Here is an 18,314-nt window from a genome sequence, read left to right as displayed (position 1 = left end):
GTTTAGTCTCCTTTTTTCAGGGTTTGCTCTGACTCCTGCATGGAGCATAGGTTACAGGGTGAGAAGGAAGCAGGAAGAGTTTCCCACTTCGTGTGATAATCTGGCCCTAATGCAAGACGCCGGCTGATGGAGTTAGAGAGAGCTTCGAGAAAACCCCATGGGATTTGCACAGTGGTAATTGTTTCAGACAACAATTATCAGCAGATGGTAAAGCTAGTGGGTAAAAGGTTTACAAGCAAACAGGATACTTACTTGTTTTTATTTATTGTAGTACTGAGGATTGAACCCAGGACTTTTGCACTGAGCTACATTCCAGCCTTTCTAAAATGTTGAGACAGGGTCTGCTAAGTTGCTAAGTTTCCCAGGGTGGGCCTGACACTTCCATCCTCCTGCCTCGGCCTTCCAGAGTGCTGGGATTACAGGTGTGTGCTCCCATGCCTGCTGTAACAGAACAGGAGCACTGAGCCGGAGGGAACAGCCTGATTTGAGGGTGCTGTGGCTGAGAACACCTCTAAGGAAGCCCACCCTGAAGAGTGAGGGTGAGCAAGGCACTCATCCTTGGTGCCAAGTGGGCCTTGCCTTCTGCCTGGGGTCCAGATGAGGAAACTGAGGCTCAGAGAGAGGAAGAGAGCCCAGGAGGAAGCAGGCTGGGTGACAGCTGCCCTGCCCACCCAGGCCTGTGCTCTCGTTTGCTGCCGTGGCCCTCCTCCTCCGACCCAGCTCTGCCCTTGGTGCATCCCCGAAGCTGCCTGGCTGCCTGCTGGAGAAGGTGCTCCATGGATGAGGGGCCCTGGCGGACTTCGCACGCTTACCTCAGGGCTTTGGGGTGGAGCTGTGCCTCAGATTCTGGCCTGCTACTGAGAAAGGCTGTGTGATCTGGGATAAGTTCATTAACCTTCTGAGACATAACTTCCACCTCTGCACAGTGCAGATTCCGACTCCCACCTTGCAATGCAGATAAAGTATCGTGCAGCCCCCGGCCAGCACAGAGGCTCAGTTCATGTTCACCGAGGGAACCAGCCAGGGAATGGATGCGGTCCAGGTGGTCCCTGTCTCAGGATGCGGCCCACCCATCGGCGGCAGTGTCTGCTGGTGTCCAGGGAATTTCAGTGTCACTTAACAAGTCCCGAGTCACTGCTGTCTTCGTGTTCACCCGTGCTTTTCCTGCCGCACCGTGTTCATGCGTGTCCCTGCCCATACACAGCCTGACACCGGGTGGGCACGTGCACGTGTATTTGTAGACGGGTGGGGCTCGGTCTCGCTGTGGGCCTCTCCTTGTCTGTTCTGGTCCTGCGCTGGACACCCAGCCTCTGCCCCACTGGGCTGCCGTGTGCCAGCCTCAGTTTCCCCCCGGCTCCCAGCTCCTCAGGGTTGGGGCTCCTCTGGCCGGTCACCCCTCCTGGAAGCTTCTGGTGCCCCAGGCCCTCTCCGCGGTGCTGGCCATCTCCTTGGCCTCTGGGGACCTGCCCTTGGAAATCCCAAGGCCCTGACCATCTGAGTGCCATGGAAGGCAGGCTAGGAGGCCAAGCGCCCCAGGGCCCAGGGCCCCTCCTGTCCCCGTGGGAACCAGAAGGCCAAATCGCTGCACGGTGGCCATGACACACCACCGTCCTATGCCCACTGGCCAGCAGGTGGCACTGTCCCACGTTTTATGGCCCGGGATGAGGTTCATCCCAAACTGCTGCTTTAAGATCAAGGGGAAATAAGGATGTCTGGACCTGCAACCTGGAAGGGAAGGAATGAAGGGAATGCAAATGAGTTCAGGGCTCCAAGCAGCTCTGCTGTCTGGGGGGGGGAGGGTGTCGCCTCCCCTGCCTGGGCTGGGCTCTGTCGTGGGCGAGTGGCAGCCCACTCGGTGCCTCATTGTCCTCCTGGGAGAGCAAGAGGAGTCAGGTCGCGTGGGGCGCTCGGGAGTGTGGTGGGGCCAGTGCTGTGGCCTAAGTTTCACATGGAGGTTACCGGCCAGTGGGCCGCCCTGGGACACAGCCTTGCTGAGGGGGCCGTGCTAAGGGGTGCAGCGCTCCTGTCGTCTTGGGACTGTGATGCCAGCATTTTTTAAAATTAAAAAAAAATATTAAGGAGGGTCTTGCTATGTAGCTCAGGCTGGCCTTGAACTCATGGCCATCCTCCTGCTTCAACCTCCCGGGTGCTAGGATTAGTGGTGCCAATATTTAGAGAGCCCTGCTGTGTCCAGGGCACCAGCAGTGTGCTCACATGCACGCCCAGCGCACTGGGAGGGCCGGGGGCGCGGGATTCCCTGGGCACACTGACAGAGCAGTCTGCGCTGTCCGGGTCCTGGTGTGCAGAGGACAAGTAGCATTTCTGGGGGCTGTGTGGGAGGGGACTCGGGCAGGGGGAGCAGCCTGGCAAAGCGCAGAGGCAGAGGGCCTCAGTGAGAACAGGGCGGTGGCTCTGTCCAGGCACCGGGCGTAGAATGCAGAGGAGGGGAGCGCTGTCCCATTGCAGCACCTGCAGCTGTTGGCGCCTCTTTCCTGCCCCTCCTGACTTGGTTTCCCCTTGTCTGCAGGCCAGGTTGCTCCTGTCCCTCCAGTGCTCTCTTGGCCCATGGCCTGGGCGCAGAGGGGCTCGGTGTGGCCTGGGCCCCTTCCCGAGCCTCCTTGGCAGCAGGGCTCTGCTCCTCATGTGGCCAGGTGAGGTCTTGAGGGCCCATGAGCCCCCCAGGGCCCTGGCTCGATCATCTGTGGCTGAGGCTGAGCCCTGCGGTCCCTGTGATGTATCCCCATCAACTCTTCCCAGAACACAGGCGGTGAACATCAGCTGCCATTCTGAGGGGCGCGGGAATCCAGGTCTCGCCTCTGAGCACACTCCTGCACGCACAGCCCGCACCGGGGTCTCTGGACACGTGCTTTGGGCTTTCTGTGCCCGGTGGCTTAGGGGGCAGCGCCTGTCCCTGTGCAATTTGCCGAGGGCCCCGAGGCCACTGTCCCGGTGTCGCCTGGCTCATTGCTTGCAGAACAGTGAACGTGCGCTGGCCTTGCAGAACAACATTTTGGTTTCCACACTCGACTCTGGAAAGTCATTAAAGTGAAAGAAAACCTGTGGCCTTCCCTCGCAGTCACGCGGTCGCCTGCACCGCACACTGTGGCTTTTGTTCGGGGGTCCGGAGTGTAAAATTGGAGTGGCAGATCGTCGGAGCTCACATTTAGAATTTCCTGGCTTTCATCAGCTGCGCCACTCAAATGACAATCTTTAATCCCAAACGGCTCCTTCCTCGGGCCGCCCCTCCCGCCTGGCGTGGAGACCCCTCCGGCATTGCAAAGTCGACTTCTCTTCCGTCTCTCCAGGCGTAATGAAAGTGCATTCATGGTGTTCTCTTGTGTATTTGCAGCCGCACAAACCCCTGCTCGTGGGAAGGGGCCTCTCTCGGGCGGGCTCAGCTTCTCGGTTTCAGTTCGACGTGCAAATCTCTCCCCTGATTTCTCCATCCCCACCTTTCATTTGGGGGTCCCTGAGCAGCTCTGTCCCCACTGTTCCACTCTGTAGACATGGCTGGAGTCCTGGCACCCGTCAAGTGGAAGAGGCAGATTTTCTCTCCTTTAGGAATTTTCCACTGGAGTCTATTTATTAAAGGAGGATTTGGCCTGGATGGGAGCATGAGCCATCTAAAATGTAAAATTTGAAGTTTCATTGGTTGGTGACTTTGTCGACTTGATTGCTTAGCAAGAAAGCCCTTGGGTTACAACACAGTCAAAGGAAGGTTGTGACGCCATACGGTGCCTGTGTCTTCTAATGACACACACACCCAGGCACGAAGTCGTTGTTTCCCTGCTGCGTTGGGCACACAGCCTCCCAGTTCACGCTTCCCCTCAGGGACAGTGCCACACTGCTGTGTCTCAATTGTGACCTCCGAGTGGCCAGCCTGAGCGGTGCTGACCCCCAACGTCTGTGTCATCGGGCTGGGCTGGGCAACCCGGCGAGTCCCCTCAGCCTGGGAGTTGCTGAGGAGGTTTGGTGGACTGTGGACACCGGGGACATGTGTCTCTGAGCGTGAGCCTCTCTGGCAGGCAGGCCTGCAGGGGGCATTGCTGCAGCGCCCACCACGCCACGGCCGGGGGTCAGGTGGATGGGGCCTTGGCAGCGGGCTTCGGGGGGGCCACCACTCCAGGACAGGGGCTCAGTCACACGTGAGCTGGGAGCAGGGAGCCCTGCGGTGTCACCACGTGCAGCAGCTGTGTGGAAGGCCGGGCCTCTCTCCTGGTCCTGCACGATGAGCTATTGCTTGGGTGACGCGCAGAGCTGCGGTGTGCAGTGGGGACAGATGGGGACTCGCCTCTGAGGTTCAAGGGGTGGACAGGCGAATGCAAGTGTGGCCCTGGAAGAATCCCCTCTTCACGATGCCGCACGAGGACGTGAAGTTCCTGTGCCGGGGCTCCTTAGGCCAGCTTCCTTTCGCTCTCTGGGCCTCACCTACAGGAGGGGGGTGGAGAGGTGGGAAGAGCCTGAGGGAAGCTGCCGGGTGCTGCTGTGTCCCTGTGCGCAGGCAGTCAGGCCTGGCCGGGCGGGGACAGGAGGGGCCTGGCACACAGCTGAAGTGACCCCCATGCTGAGGTGCCGACCTGCACGGTGTCTTTGGGAGTCAGCGCCCCCTTCCGTTGCACCTCTCTTGTACCCCAGTCCTGGTCTGCACAGCTCTGCAGGTGTGGTGGGGCACACTGTCGTCCCAGCACCTCCCCTCGGGCCGTCTCAAGTCACTCAAGCTGCATCCAAACAGAAGATCATGAAGCCAGTGAGTCCCAGAGACTGCGCAGGTCCAGGTTGGTGAGGCTGGGGACGGGGACAGGGAGGGGCTGCTCCTGGGCACGGTCCCTTCTGGGGTGATGAAAGCATCGGACAGCTAGACAGTGCTGATGGCTGCACGCTCTGTGGGTGTACCGAATGCTGCTGATTTTCTATACCTTCAGAGTAGTTAAAACGGTACATTTCCATGTGTATCTCAACACAGTATCAAAAACCGGATTCAACAGGACTCTGTGGGTGTAGGTGACGGGAACAAGATTCAGGCAGAGGTCAGTTTTTGGGCTCAGGGGGGCTGCAAGACTCCCAGCAGGCTTCCCTCCCGCCCCCTTCATTCTTAGCAGCTTCCTCTGCTGATGCACCCAAGGCCCCCGGTTCCTCCAGAGCCCGGGCGGCAGAGAGAGCGGTTCTGCCGCCAGTGTGGTGGCATCCAGGGGAACACAGTGCTGGCCCCAAAGACAGCCCTGTGTGCTGGGTTGGGGGACCAAACCTGTCCGAGTCGAAGCCCTCACACGGTCTGTGAAGGGGGGATGGCGCCGGGTCTCCACTGTGCTCTGTAATAAGCATTTCTCAGCTTTCCACAGAATTCCCCATCTGTGTCTTCTTCAGGCTCATTTGGAGCAACTCTCATCTCCTCCCTTCTGATCACCACCAGTCCCCTACAAAAGCTTAGACAGGGAGCAGAATTCATCGAAGACGTGGACAGGGAGGTGCTTGGAGAGGGACGCAGAGAGGGATCGGGTGCACCTGGGCGCGGAGTCTGGGTGGCCAGGTTTGGGATGGGGCTGAGGGGAAGGTGACTCTGAGATGAAGCCTGAGATTACAGCCTGGTTTCTCCCTGGTGGTTTTGCAGCTGGTATTCGTGCCCGGGCAAGACAATGGACTGGAATGATCCCCAGGACCCGGGGGGCTTCCAGGAGGAACTGGGCAATTAATAGATATCCTGGGGCTGTAGGGAGCTGCAGATGGGACCTGGGAGCCAGCAAGATGCTGCGAGGCAGAGTGAGTGGGGGCTGCAGGTCTGCACGCACTTCCTGGAGCAGTGGGGCGAACCCGTGGTGCAAGTGCCGCAGCAGGCACACAAAGTCCTCTGTCTGCACGCCGGGCGAGGCAAGTTGCCCCTGCAGCCAGGCATTGGGGAACAGTTGTTTTTTCTGAACACAGACCTCAGTATTCAGGGTTAATTGCAGTGTTGGTGCTTGGTGATAAATAAGTGGGTTTTCGGTTGCAGTTTCGGCACTCAGTCTCTGGAAGGTTTGCCGTCCCTGTCCTAGCTACTGGGTCTTGGTGGCTGGGATGCTGGCTGCTGGGACATCTGTTCAGCCTTTGACTGAAAGCCGGCACGCATCTCCCTGCCTGATCCCAGAGACAACGTCACCTGCTGTTCGGGAAAGAGATTGTAAGAGTGCTAAGACAAACAAACGGAAAGCCGACATCAAACACGACTGGTGTCCTGCGGGAGAGTTCCTCCCGGCTTAATTTTGGATTAATTTGCTTTAGAAGTTCCTTGGCAGTTCTGTGTGTAAGAAAAGAAACAAAGAAAGAAGAAAACATGTCATGTTCTTGCAAAACCCATCACAGGCGCTCGGTTCCCTGTGTCTTGAGGATGCCTTTAGACTGGGCAGAGAGGAGGGAGATGCTGTCTTTCCCACCTCCACATCTTCGTTTTCTTGCCTGCAGGGTTGGGAAGACTGAGAAGAGAATTGGGTGCCCCAGCCTGGTTCCGTGGGGGCTGCTATTTCCCTGCTCTTAGAGGCAGGGAAGGCAGCAGTATGGAATGTCATCCTTGGATGTTCTAGAGTTCACTTAGAAATTAAAGTTTGGCAGTGACAGCCAATGATTCCTGAATTCTTGCAGTTCAACAGAGGGTATCAGTCACACATGTGCTTCTTTTTGGGGGAGAGATTTGCAGATTACTTATAGATTATGCAAACCACATATCTTCATGGTTGACAATCAGAGAGACTCTGGGGTCCAGAGGAGCGGGTGATGCCCCTTCCCTGTCCTGAGCAGCTGGGGAACCCCTGCCCTGTGCTCTCCTGGGCGTGGGCTGGCAGTGCTCATGTGACACCGAGTGAACGAAGTCACTCTGTGCAGTCTTTGGCCAGCCAGCATTCTTTTTTTCGGCACCAGGGATTGAACTTGGGTCCTTTTGCTTGTGAGGAAGGTGGCAGAACCACTGAGCTAAATCCCCGGCCCCTCAGCCAGCATTCTTGAGCACCTGGTCAGAAGCACTTGTGCCAGGTGTGGTGCTGGGAGCTGCAGATGCAACAGTGAGCATCAGCAGCCTGCCGTGCAGAGCTTGCAACCTGCCGGGGTTAGGTGCTGGGACTTAGTTTCCCCTCCATGCTTTCTGGGGTCTCCCTGTGTCCTTCCTTATGCATCCGCCCTGTGCTCTTCCATGTCCAGAGGTAACACTGTGTTGTGCCAGATGTCAAGCTGGTTTCTAGTTGATTTGCCTCGTATACAATGGGTCTCTGGGCATCTCTGTGTCCATCTCAGTGTCCCTGGGCGTGGTGGAGGGCTAAGGATTCTTCACGATGGTGGACACAGCACATACTCGGCTCCGTGAAGGTGGGACTCTGCTCCCTACCGCTCCAGATGACAGAAGGCTGTCAGGTTGGGTTTGCTGCTGGGGATGGGTGACAGCAGCGGCAGCTGGAGGGGCAGTGGGAATGTGGCAAGCACGCGGGCTCACTGGTGTCCTGGCTGCCCGTGCATAGGCCAGCATGAGTGGCTTTAGAGCTCTGGGGTGATGGGGTGTCCCATGTGGTCTGGTATGTGGCTCTGGGGGCTTAGGGCAGGAGCCCAGTGGCCAGAACACGGGACTGTCCTGGGGCAGTAGACGTGGTGTGGACGTGAGCAGGCCTGACTGGCTTCTAGCTGGTGTCTCCAGACCAGGTCAGGACAGCGTTTTCCAAAGAGCACCTGGCAACGCTGAGTCAGCTGGCCTGGGCAGGGGCTTGTCAGAGCCCAGTGTCCTGCCCAGCGAAGTTACCCTTCTGCAGTGGTCACTGAGTGACCCAGGGCATGGCAGGTGGCCCAGAGGCCAGGAGGAATCAACGACTGCCCTTTCCCCGAACACCAAACCCTCGGTGGGCGGGGGAGCAGTAACAGCTCCACCGTGACAGCATGTCACAGTTCACATGATGGTCTCCCTGAACCTCCACTGCTGACCTGTGAGCCAGGAGAGGACACCAAGGCTCAGAGAGGTCAGGAGGCCGGCCTGGGGTCCCACGGCACAGAAATGGCAGAGCAAAGCCTCCGAGTGGGGCTTTTGGTGTTTCATCTGCGAAGCTTCCCTTTTGGCCACTTCTGGTTTCTGGCTTCTCTGCTCCTTGTCTGACCTGTGTACACGCCGTGTCTCGGCCCTGCCCGGAGCCCGCAGAGCACATGCCTGGTGGCCTGTCCCACCCCAGCCTTTCGCAGGAGGGGCCCTCCTTGGAACAAGGCTTTCCCTATTCCAGGGCGGTGAGGACCACTGGGAGAGCCCCAGCCTGGGAGTGGGAGGCAGGCCTGTGCCGAGGGGGCGAGGCATTGTGTTGCCTGGCACGGTCCCTGGCCTGGATTATTTTTCTGCCTCTGCCTCTGCCGAGAGCCCGGGATGTGTCGCTGTTTCAGAAATCAAGTGCCTGGAGTCTGTGGATGGACACGGCCTTTTGGATTTTTAATTTAAGGTTTAAAAAGTGCTTTCACGCTGAAGTCCCGGGGCAGGAAAGGCTGTCTGCTCTGTCCCTTGAACTCCAGGAAATCTGGCCGGGACCACCTGCGGGAAATTCTCTCCAGACCTCAGCTCGGCGGGGAGGTGACAGGGCCCCTTCTGTGCACCATGGCCCCGAAGTTCCCGCCACATAATCTAATCTTTCAAGATATTTTTCTCCAGCGAGGCAGGGATCTGAGTAACTAAAGAGACACAAAACTGCTAATCCCTTCCCCGAGCAGGAGTGTTAACTCTGTGCCTTCCGTTCCTAGGTGGGGTGGGCATCAGAGCCCCTAAAAGAGCTATGGCTTCACACTCCTCGATAAGGGGCGTACCCAGTGCCGACACTGCTGCTCCCCGTTCTACTCCTTGTCTGCCCAGCCCAGCGAGCTTAGAATAGAGGAACTGGGCAGCACCTTCTCTGGCGGGCGATGTGGTCCATGCACAGAGCAATTGAGGAACAGACCTGCCCAGCGTGCGCTGTGGTGCCAGGAGGATTCAAAACCTGCTCCCAGGGGTCCTTTTCAGACAGGAAGGCTCAAGATGACTCTGGTCTTTCTGCTCCCTCAGTTATCATTTATTCATTCACTCGATCATTCCCTCATGGGCTGGCTTGCCCCGCCTGCCAGGGCCCCCTCACGTGTGGTGCTGGCTGTCCTGGAGCGGACACTTGGTGTCTTCCCGGGTGGAAGCGTGGCACTGTGTAGGTGCTGCAGAGAGGACAGCCGACAGCAGCCACGGAGCGGGGTGGGGGTGAGGGGGCGCGTGACACTGCCCAAGCAGAAGGCGAGGCTGTTGCCGGGAGGGCAGATGCTGGGGTGCCGCCAGCACAGTGCATTCTGGGAAACTCTGGGCCCAGCCGCACCTTCTCCTGTGGCGGTAGTGATCATCAGGGAGGACCACAAGAGGGAGCAGAGCAGAGGCGGTGAGGAACTGGCATGGGCAACATCTCTATGAGACTGTCCCTAAGCAGCAGGCCAGGCGAATGGTCCTCCTGACTGCGGCGTTGGGCAACCTGGAGTGGGGCCTCTGGCAGGCTGTGGTTCAGACTGCTTCCCGCCGGCAGTGTGTGATGCTGGGCTCCATTGTGCAGAACCAGCCGCTCTCACTGCTCCTGAGAAAGGTCCCTGTACTGGCTGGGAGCTGTGCCTGCCTCCCCCCTCCTTGGGGAGGGCTCAGGCTGTAGGTGCGGCCACGCCCCAGGACACGGGCCAGGGCATTCTTGGCCCTCATTTGTCATGGTGTGGCTGCCGGCCTGTGCAGGCGGTGAGCGTCCTGTGGTTCTGTCTCTGGCCAGTGGCAGCAGACAGACCATTCTTACTCCGTGGCCCTGGCTGAGGGCAGCTTGTGGAGGGACCCCGAGGGATGGTGAGCTCAGCTCTCCAGCCCAGGCGAGGTGTCCTCCTGCATCTCAGCAGCTGTGTTCTGGGGCCTATGGTGTGGCCCTGTGAATACAAAGGTACATGGAACTGGAAATTGCTGTCTGCTATTTTGAAAGGTACAGAGTGTTCACATAATTACCTCAAACGTGGAGGCTCTTCACCTGCTCTATCACACTGCTGCTGGCCTGGGCCAGGTCTTCCTGCACTCCCCCTGCCCAGTCTCCCTTCCTCCTGCACCTGCCTCCCCTCTGCTCTCCGGGACCCACCTGGAGCCTGGACCAGCTGAGTTGTAAGGATACCTTGTATTGTTTTCAAGTGTATCTCTCAGCTAACCACACTGAGGGCCCTTTTGCTCTTCTTCCTATCTCTCTGCCAGTCGGTTCTTCACCAGGCAGAGGCCGGGTGACACCCAAGCGCCCTGCAGGACCAGTGGGCCTGAGGAGAAGGCAGCAGACACGTCTGGCAATGCTGTTCTCAGGTGATGGTGTGAATAGCACCTGCTCCCATTTGTGTGTGGAGAGCAGGACCCTGAGGTGCACGCGCCTGGGGTCCCATTGTGCAAATGTGCGAGCCCGTGGTCCATCCGTCGAACCAGCGCTGTCCAGTAGAAACCATGCAGCCCACGCGTGGGAGGTAAAATCTAGTGGCCTCGTTATAGAGTGAAAGTGAAGGTAATGCCAGTAATATATTTTATTGAAGCCAATATAGCAAAAATGATACCCTCCACACATAATCAGTGTTAAAGATATCAGTGAGGCACTCACTTCTTTTCATCCCAAGTCTTCAAAACCCAGTGTGTTGCTCTCCCCAAAGGCACATCTGAGCCCACCGCCTTTGCTCCTGCTCTGAAGCCGAGGTCAGGAGTGTTCTCTGCGTCGCTGAGTTCCCAGGACCCCTGCTCCTGTAGGCCCTGGGTGCCTGCCTCTTCTTGCGGTTGTCGGAGGTTGAGTCACCGCGGTGCGGGTGCTTTCCCTACTCCCCCCGTGACCTCCTCTGGTTTGTGACAGGCATCCCCTGCTCTTACAGATGAGGAACCTGAGGCCCAGCCACGTGTCCAGGACCGCACGGTGAGGCAGCATGGCCGAGGCCCCTCAGTGGGACCCTGGGCTCTAGCCCCGCCACCCAACGCAGGCGCTCTGGGCCCCCCGGCTCAGGGCAGCAGCTCATGCGGGGTCCCCTGGGCTGCTAGGGACCGCAGTGTTTCTCCCCAGGAAACAACGACCACAAAGCGGCAGGGCCAGGTCACAGCCCTCGCTGTGTGTGGAGCGGGCCATGCCTTCCACGCTGCGGCTGGCGCTGTCTCGGAGCCTTCCAGGGTCTGGGGCGGGACCTGGACACCCCCTGTGGTCACCCCTGTGGTCTGACCATGAGGTCGCAGCCCTGCTGCACACCCCGAGTCCTCACAGCAAGGCAGGAAGCTGAGGCCGTGTGCAGGGGCGTCACGTTAAAGCCGCCTGTGACTCCTCCAGGGTATTTTTTAAATCAAGGAGGTAAAATTAATTTCAGACTTTTCCCTTGCTGAAGACAAAGGAAAGGTGGTTATAAAGTTCTTAGTCTCTTTTACTTGCCTGGACTGACACTGGGCTTTTTTTTCCTCGAGAACTTTATTATATATTTTAATAGCAGAAAATATTACTTTGGAACAATGGGGAAATATTGAAAGCATATCGTAAAATGACTAAGTTGTCCTTAGAGGCAAATTTGCACACATGTGGATTAGTAGTTTTATAAAATGTATACTGTAACTATAGTTTTGATGCTAATTAAATACATCAGTCACTGAAAAACCTTTTTTTTTTTGGTAGGAAAAGAGCTTAGCCCTTTATGGAGCTTGTACCTCAGTTTATAAATGTGGGAAGCCAGAGAATGGGAAAATATAAGAACAGAAAAAAAGAGTCAAAATCCATTTTTAAATGTATTTTGGGGGAGTTTTTTGAGACAAGATCTTGCTATATAGTTCTGGTTGGCCTGGAACTCACTGTGTAGCCCAGGCTGGCCTCGAATTCTCAGCAATCCTCCTGCCTCAGCCTCTGAGTGCTGGGATTACAGGCATGCCCCACCACACCCGGCTCAAAAGCCATTTTTTATTCTCACGGTGGAACATCTCTGAGCTTCATGTCTTCTGGGAACAGGGCATCTGCCTGCACGCCCAGGTCCTGTCTCCTGGTGAGGAGGCAGACATGGCTGGAATCACACGGGAGTGAGGTGCCTAGGGCTTGTGGGAAGGGGTCCTCAGGGGCAGGAGGTGGGGCTGGTGTCCAGGGAGAGGGCTGTCCCAGCATTGATGCTTCTGCTCCTGAGGAGGAAGGGCAGGGTGTGGCAGGCGCGGGCAGCTGGAGCAGAGGCCCCCGGTCTGGGAAGAGCTCAGCGCCCTTGACACGTGGTGGAGCTTTGGGTCCGCGATCATGGCCAGTCAGCTCCTTCCCGCCGTGTGCCCCCCACCTCTCCTCCTCGGTGTCCCCCCCAGGAGACACCCAGCTCCAGGGCTGCTTCCGGTGTGAGCAGAGCCTCCCAGGGAGCTGCTGCCCCCATCCCGCCTTCCAGCGGCAGAGCTGAGTGGGCGGGCGAGGGGACCCAGGCCCGGCAGAGCAGAGGACAATGGCTGGTCCTTTTCGGGGAGTGAGGTTCCCCAGCCCGGCGCTGCCTGTCCTGCTCCCCAGTGTGCAGAGCCAGTCGGAGTGTGATGAGCACGTGAGGCAGCGTCTCTGGATCTGGGGCTGTGGCACTTGCAAACCTTATTTCACTAATCCTCACAATGGCCCAAGAGGTGGGGAGCTGAGGGAAAGGGGGACCAGAGGCCCTGTGACCCACCAAGGGTCACAGAGCCGTGAGCGGCAGGGAAGGCTGCTCACCACCTCCGTGCCTGGAGTTGAGGTTGGTGGCAGCGGGCAGGATGCGCTCAGTACCAGGTCCTGCCGGTCTTGGACAGGAGTTGGTGCTCACATCGTTCCTGTCCGCGCGCAGAACTTCTGTGTATTGTGGAAGAGGGGTGGACTGTGGGCCTTGCATTTAACTGCCTTGGTCGAAATCCTAGTTCTCCTGAGCACCATGCCCCAGCCTCCCTGTCTGTCTAAGGGGAAAATAATGCTGGTCGCTCTCAGGCTCCCCAAAGGGTTCTGGGCTAGAATATGTGTATGCACTTGGTGTGGAGTAAGTGCCCGATAAAGGCAGCCTTTATTATCCGCCCTGCCAGTCTTTGCCAAAGGGCATTTAGTGCACCAGCTACTAAAAATCGTCAGGAGGAAGTGGTGGCGTGGTGGGAGGTCTGCTGTGGCGGACGCTTGGCTGAGCCTGGCCTTATTCTGAGGACTGTCCACACAGTCCTGGTGTGGAAAGTGAGGCCGGCAGGGGCATCGGGGGGACAGCAGGTTGTGGGGGCGCTGTTTGCAGACCCCAACCCTACCTCTCGTCCTAGGCAGAGCCGCTGTGCGTCAGGACGCTGGTGCCCCCAACAGAACCACAGTGCGGTGCCCAGGAGGTAGGACACCAGCTGGAGGGACTGGGGTGCAGTCACACCGGGCCTGGACCAGCCCTGGGCAGCCGGCTCTGTGGTCTGAGGGTGAGGTGACCAGGGCAGGCCTCAGAGTTTTGTCCTAGGAATTTCCATTGAGTAGTTGTAAAACAAATGGATCTATTTAAGTGAAAATGCTTAGAGGCAGGGAATTTAATTACTCAATGACTTTTTCTTTTATTATTGAAATTAATTAAAAAATAAATTTGAAATGCACGACTTTGCCAGGAACACATCGTGCAGAAACTCCCTCCACCACGAGTTCATAAATCCTGGCTGCCAGTTGTCTGCTCCGTGAGATCATCTGGGGTCCACCTTCAGGCTTTGGGTTTTTCTTCCCCCAAACAAATTAAGATTTGAAAGTTTTCCTTGGGGAATAAGATCCTGATGGGCACACACACACACACACACACACACACACACACACACACACAGAGCTATGGGATTTACATATGTGACATTCATCAGGGTTTCTATGTAGTGCATTTATGATTTTTGTTTTGTTTTTTGAGACAGGGTCTTGCTGTGTAGCCCAGGCTGGCCCCGAACTCACAATGATCCTCCTGCCAGGGCCTCCAAGGTGCTGGGACTACAGCCACGAACCACCGTGCCTGCCCACAGATGGCAGGAGAGGTGTGTGAAGTCTGCGTGGGGTGTACATACAGTTGACACCAACTAAACTGGCTCTGTGTTATCAGGCGTTGTCATCTTATGGGGCCACGATCGCCTTTGTGGTCTGTTGTGAACCAAAACATCAGTGCGTGCATGTCCTGGGGCTGCAGCGACAGAGCCCCAAAGACTGGGGCTTAAAATCTACCGTCTCGGATTAGAAGGCTGGAAGTTTGAATTGAAGGTGTCAGCAGGGCCACTCACCTTCTGAAACCCACAGGGGAATCTGATCCGTGTCCTTCTCAGCAGTGGTGTGACTAGCGTCCTCAGTGTCCCTTGGCTGCATCACTACAGTCGCTGCCCCCCACCTTCATGTGGCTGCACGGTGAATGGGTGCCTGTGTCTCCCTCTTCTCATAAGGACCCTCAGTGGATTAGGGCCTCCTCCTTCCAGCATGAGAGGCTTAACTTGACCACAGTGATGAAGGCCCTGTTTCCAAATGAGATCCCAGGCACAGGTTCAGGGGCTGGGACTTGAGCAGAGCTTTTTCGGGGGGATGAAACTTCCCTAGTCACTGATATACGATATCTGACACCCACAACTAAAGGAGGAGAGGCTTATTTTGGCTTAGAAGTTTTAGTCCTCCGTGGTTGGCCAGCTCCAAGGCAGGGCAGTGCAGCACAAGGGTCTGGTGGAGGAGAGCTGCTCAAGTGTGATGGACAGGATGCAGAGAGTGAAGGGAGGGGCCATGCAGGGAGCTGGAGCCTCCCTGGTCACCGCCCCCATGACTACCACTTCCACAGGCCCCGCCTCCTAACAGCAGTCAACTGTAATGCCCCACATCTGATCACCTTCTCAAGGTCGTTCCTGTAGCCCATGAGGCTTTGAGGGGCATCCAGATGCAGACCACAACCCAACTCAACCCACAGTGGAGAAAATGAAGCAATGCCAGGGCACAGGGGAGCAGAACGTGGGGAGTTCTGAACATCTGTAGTGTGGCTGGGGCACAGCAGTGGCAGCTCATGTTGGTGATCTTCGGGTCTAGCACACGAGTGGCTCATTGTCTTAGTTACTTTTCTCGTGGCTGGAAAAAAATAGCTGACACCCCAAGTTAAATGGGGAGAGGTTTATTTAGCTTACAGTTTATAGGGATTTCAGTCTACAGTTGTCTGGCTCCAAAGCAGGGTGGCATGGCAGAGGGGCATCAGAGGAGAAACAGCAAGGGAAGCCAGCAAGCCACAAGTGACAAAAGCAGCTTCTTCTGCCCCTTTTATGTTCTATCTAGGCTACCCGGCTCAGGGTGGGTGCCAAACCGATCATTGGACTGGTTTATTTATTTAGACTGATTTATAGTTATGCACCCTTAATCCCAGCGTCACACACTCTAGATCCAGCCACCTCTGAAAAAGCCCCACCCATGACTCCATAGGCTTTTGGGGGACGTCTAGGCACAGCCATGACACCCATCTTCTGATCAACCGCTCTCTGCCACCTGCTCCTGCCTTGCGTTCTTTTTGCTCAATCTCTTTGAAGCTCAGATGAAAACACCTAAGAGCTTCACCCATTCACCAAGACCCCGAGCGCCAACCCCTGTCCCTTTTGGTGCCCTGGATGCTGGTCTGGCTTGGCAGGGGTAGGGCTATTTTCAGCCTGGGCTTCAGCTGAAAAGCTGACACATTTCCATGAACACTGCCTCATAAAAGCTGGAAATATATTGAGCAAAGGATTCCATTTCCTGTCCTCCGGCAGCAGGAGTGTGTACCAGGCTTTCATTTGTGGCCAAGCACTCCGGGGAGGTAACACTGCAAACCATTTTTCTGCATAAATGTTTGCACTGTCTAATTCTCCTTTGGTGCAAAGTGTTGCGTGGACACAGGAAAAAAGGCAGAAGCAAGGCTGGCCTAGCTGCATGAAGCGAGGGATCACAAAACTGACAGAGGGCATCTCGAGAGGGGTGTTATGTGAAGGGAGCTGTGGCTACTCTGGATGTCCTGGTGGGGTCCTCTCCCCACTCTGGAGCTGTGAACCAGGCTCCCCAGGCCAGCCACAGGGGGGCAAAGAGTTCTGCACATGCATCTCATTTCCCGTGCTTCTGGTTGCGAGTAAGTTAGATCATCTTTCTCTTGGTAGTGTTTCCCTGCTCAGGGACTGTGAACTAGCTCTCAGGTGTTTGAGGTTCTGAATGGACCAGGAGATATTTTATTTTTCAAAACTTAATTGACCATTTAAAAAGAAGTTTATTTTTATTAGTACAAGTTTACCGCACGACACGATTATACTCATGAGGAGCTGCCCATGTGCGGAACACATCTTCACTCTTTTTTCACCCCCTTTCTCTCCTCTCCCTTCCCTGCCCTCTATCTCTTGGTCCAGTTTGTGATTTGCAGGAAAATCGGGCAGTGAGTACAGAGATCCTCTGGACATGCACAGTGTCCCTGGGCACCTGTGACCTGTGAGGACCGGCACCGCCCATGGGCACTTCCCGAGGGCCACGGTTTCCGGCCTCTCTCCTGTGTCCCGACTGCGTCCTGACCCACGCCCACCCCACAGTGCCCACTGACAGTGCCCCTCCAGTCCTGTCGCCCGCTCATCCCTCCTACCACGAATGCAGCGTCCTGACATCTGGGCTTTTCCAGAACGGCATAGGGTTGGACCACAGTACACAGCCCTGCAGACCGGCTGCTTTCGTACGCATTCTTGCTGAAGGCTCCTCTGTGTCTCCTGGGAAACATTTTATGGGAGCAAAGCATGTGTGCAGAAGATGCATGATTACATGTGCGGGGTCCCGGACTGCCAGGCTCGGGGCTCCGGGGCTCCGGGGTAGCCGGCCCCCAGCCGGAAGCCACTGTGGCCAGTACTGGGAGTCCCGTGTTCACTGCCAGACCCTGCCCTGCTTGCCGGAGGCCACCCTGCTCCCCACGCCTGAGTCCACAGTGGGGACGTCCGTGGCCAGTCTGTGGCCGGTGTCCCGCACTCAGCACTGTGCTGCGTGGCCGGGAGTGGTGTCCCGTGGTAGGAAGGGCCTCTGCTCGTGGTCTTAGCCCCAGCCTCCTTGGTGAAGTACGGGCGGCTGCATGGATCACTCCGGCCTTTGGTCCAAGTTCTCTGTTGGCCCTGGCTCCTGAGTGGCCACGCTGCCTCTGAACCCTGGCATGGGGACTGAGTCTGCTGGACTGGAGCAGGAGAAACGCAACCACAGAGCCCAAGGATTCAGAATCTGCCAGATTACGAAGGGCCCAATCTCAATAGTTTTTGCCTAAACTTACACTTAGATTAATTTTAGTGAATATCCCATTGGTAATTAAACGTATCCATTTATATATTTATTTATTTATTCTTTCTGTCATTTTTAATTTTTATTTATTTATTTATTTTTGGTACTGGAGATCGAGCTCAGGTCCTTGTGCTTGCGCAGCAGGTGGAGAAACCACTGAGCTAAATCCCCGGCCCTTTCTGTCATTCTTTATTAGCACGTTTGCAGTACATACAGTCATATCGATCGTGGGGAGTCGGTGTGTTTCTGTAACACTTCTTAATTCTTTCTTCCTCCTCGTCCCCCCACCTCTTGGTCCCCTTCCCTTTTGGAAATGATCCCTCTGCCTGTTTTCTATCACCTGTCTTTTGTTTTTCTCTTTAATTTATTTATACTCTGGGTTTCTCATAGAAGAGAAACCATGTGATATTTAAGCTTGTGTGTCTGATTTATTTCACTTAACATTATGGTCTCAAGGTGCACCCATGTTCCTATAAATGACTCAAGTTTATCTTTCTTTATGGCAGAGTATTACCCCACTGTGTGTAAATGCCACATTTTATTTATTCATTCTGTTCATGGGCATATAGGCCACTTCCAAGATTTAGCTGTTGTGAGTTTTATTGCTGTAAACCTGGGTGTGCATGGATCCCTGCAGTATGATGTCTTTAACTCTCTCGGAAGGGGGAGTAGCTGGGTCAATGGAAGTTCTAGATCATCTGCTCCATTAAGTGTAATCTGAGTGGTATTCTCTGCATGCAGTCAGTGGTTACTTAGTGAGATGTGCCCACACTGGCTGGGGGGGGCCCTGGGGGCAGAGCCTTGCTGTTAGGTTTCCGTAGGGGCATGAGTTGCTGCCATCCCCGAATGTGCATGGTGTGCAGAGCCCATGCCCAGGCCCAGTGTGCATTTGCTGAGCTTGGTCCCTGTCCCTGATGGTCTCATTTTACGGATGTGGAAGAAGGGGGCAGCTGAAGCAGTGAGCTCTGCTACATAGTAGTCTGCTTGTCGCTGTGACAGAGCACCAAGGAAATCGGTGTGAGGGAGAGAGGGTCTTTCTGGTTGGTTGGCTCTGTCCCTCTTAGGCTGGGTGAGGTCACAGTA

The 18,314-nt window shown here is 56.0% G+C and overlaps 1 protein-coding gene across 1 annotated transcript in view; it reads left to right on the top strand.

Annotated features, from left to right (window-relative positions):
• CUNH16orf95 (chromosome unknown C16orf95 homolog) overlaps window positions 1-14,042 on the top strand; it is a 49,082-nt gene extending 35,040 nt beyond the window's left edge. The window contains exons 9-10 of the mRNA XM_087189966.1: window positions 13,253-13,315; window positions 13,865-14,042. The gene's annotated coding sequence lies outside the window, so the exon portion shown is untranslated. The remainder of the gene's footprint in view (window positions 1-13,252; window positions 13,316-13,864) is intronic.
• Window positions 14,043-18,314: the final 4,272 nt, after the last annotated feature.

The sequence above is a fragment of the Heterocephalus glaber genome, unplaced genomic scaffold (genome assembly GCF_053883595.1).
Source record: "Heterocephalus glaber isolate CG9 unplaced genomic scaffold, H.glaber_assembly_v1.0 deba00000071, whole genome shotgun sequence".
Classification (NCBI taxonomy): domain Eukaryota; kingdom Metazoa; phylum Chordata; class Mammalia; order Rodentia; family Bathyergidae; genus Heterocephalus; species Heterocephalus glaber.
Note: the sequence above shows the minus strand (reverse complement) of the source record. Positions and strands in the feature narration are given on the sequence as shown.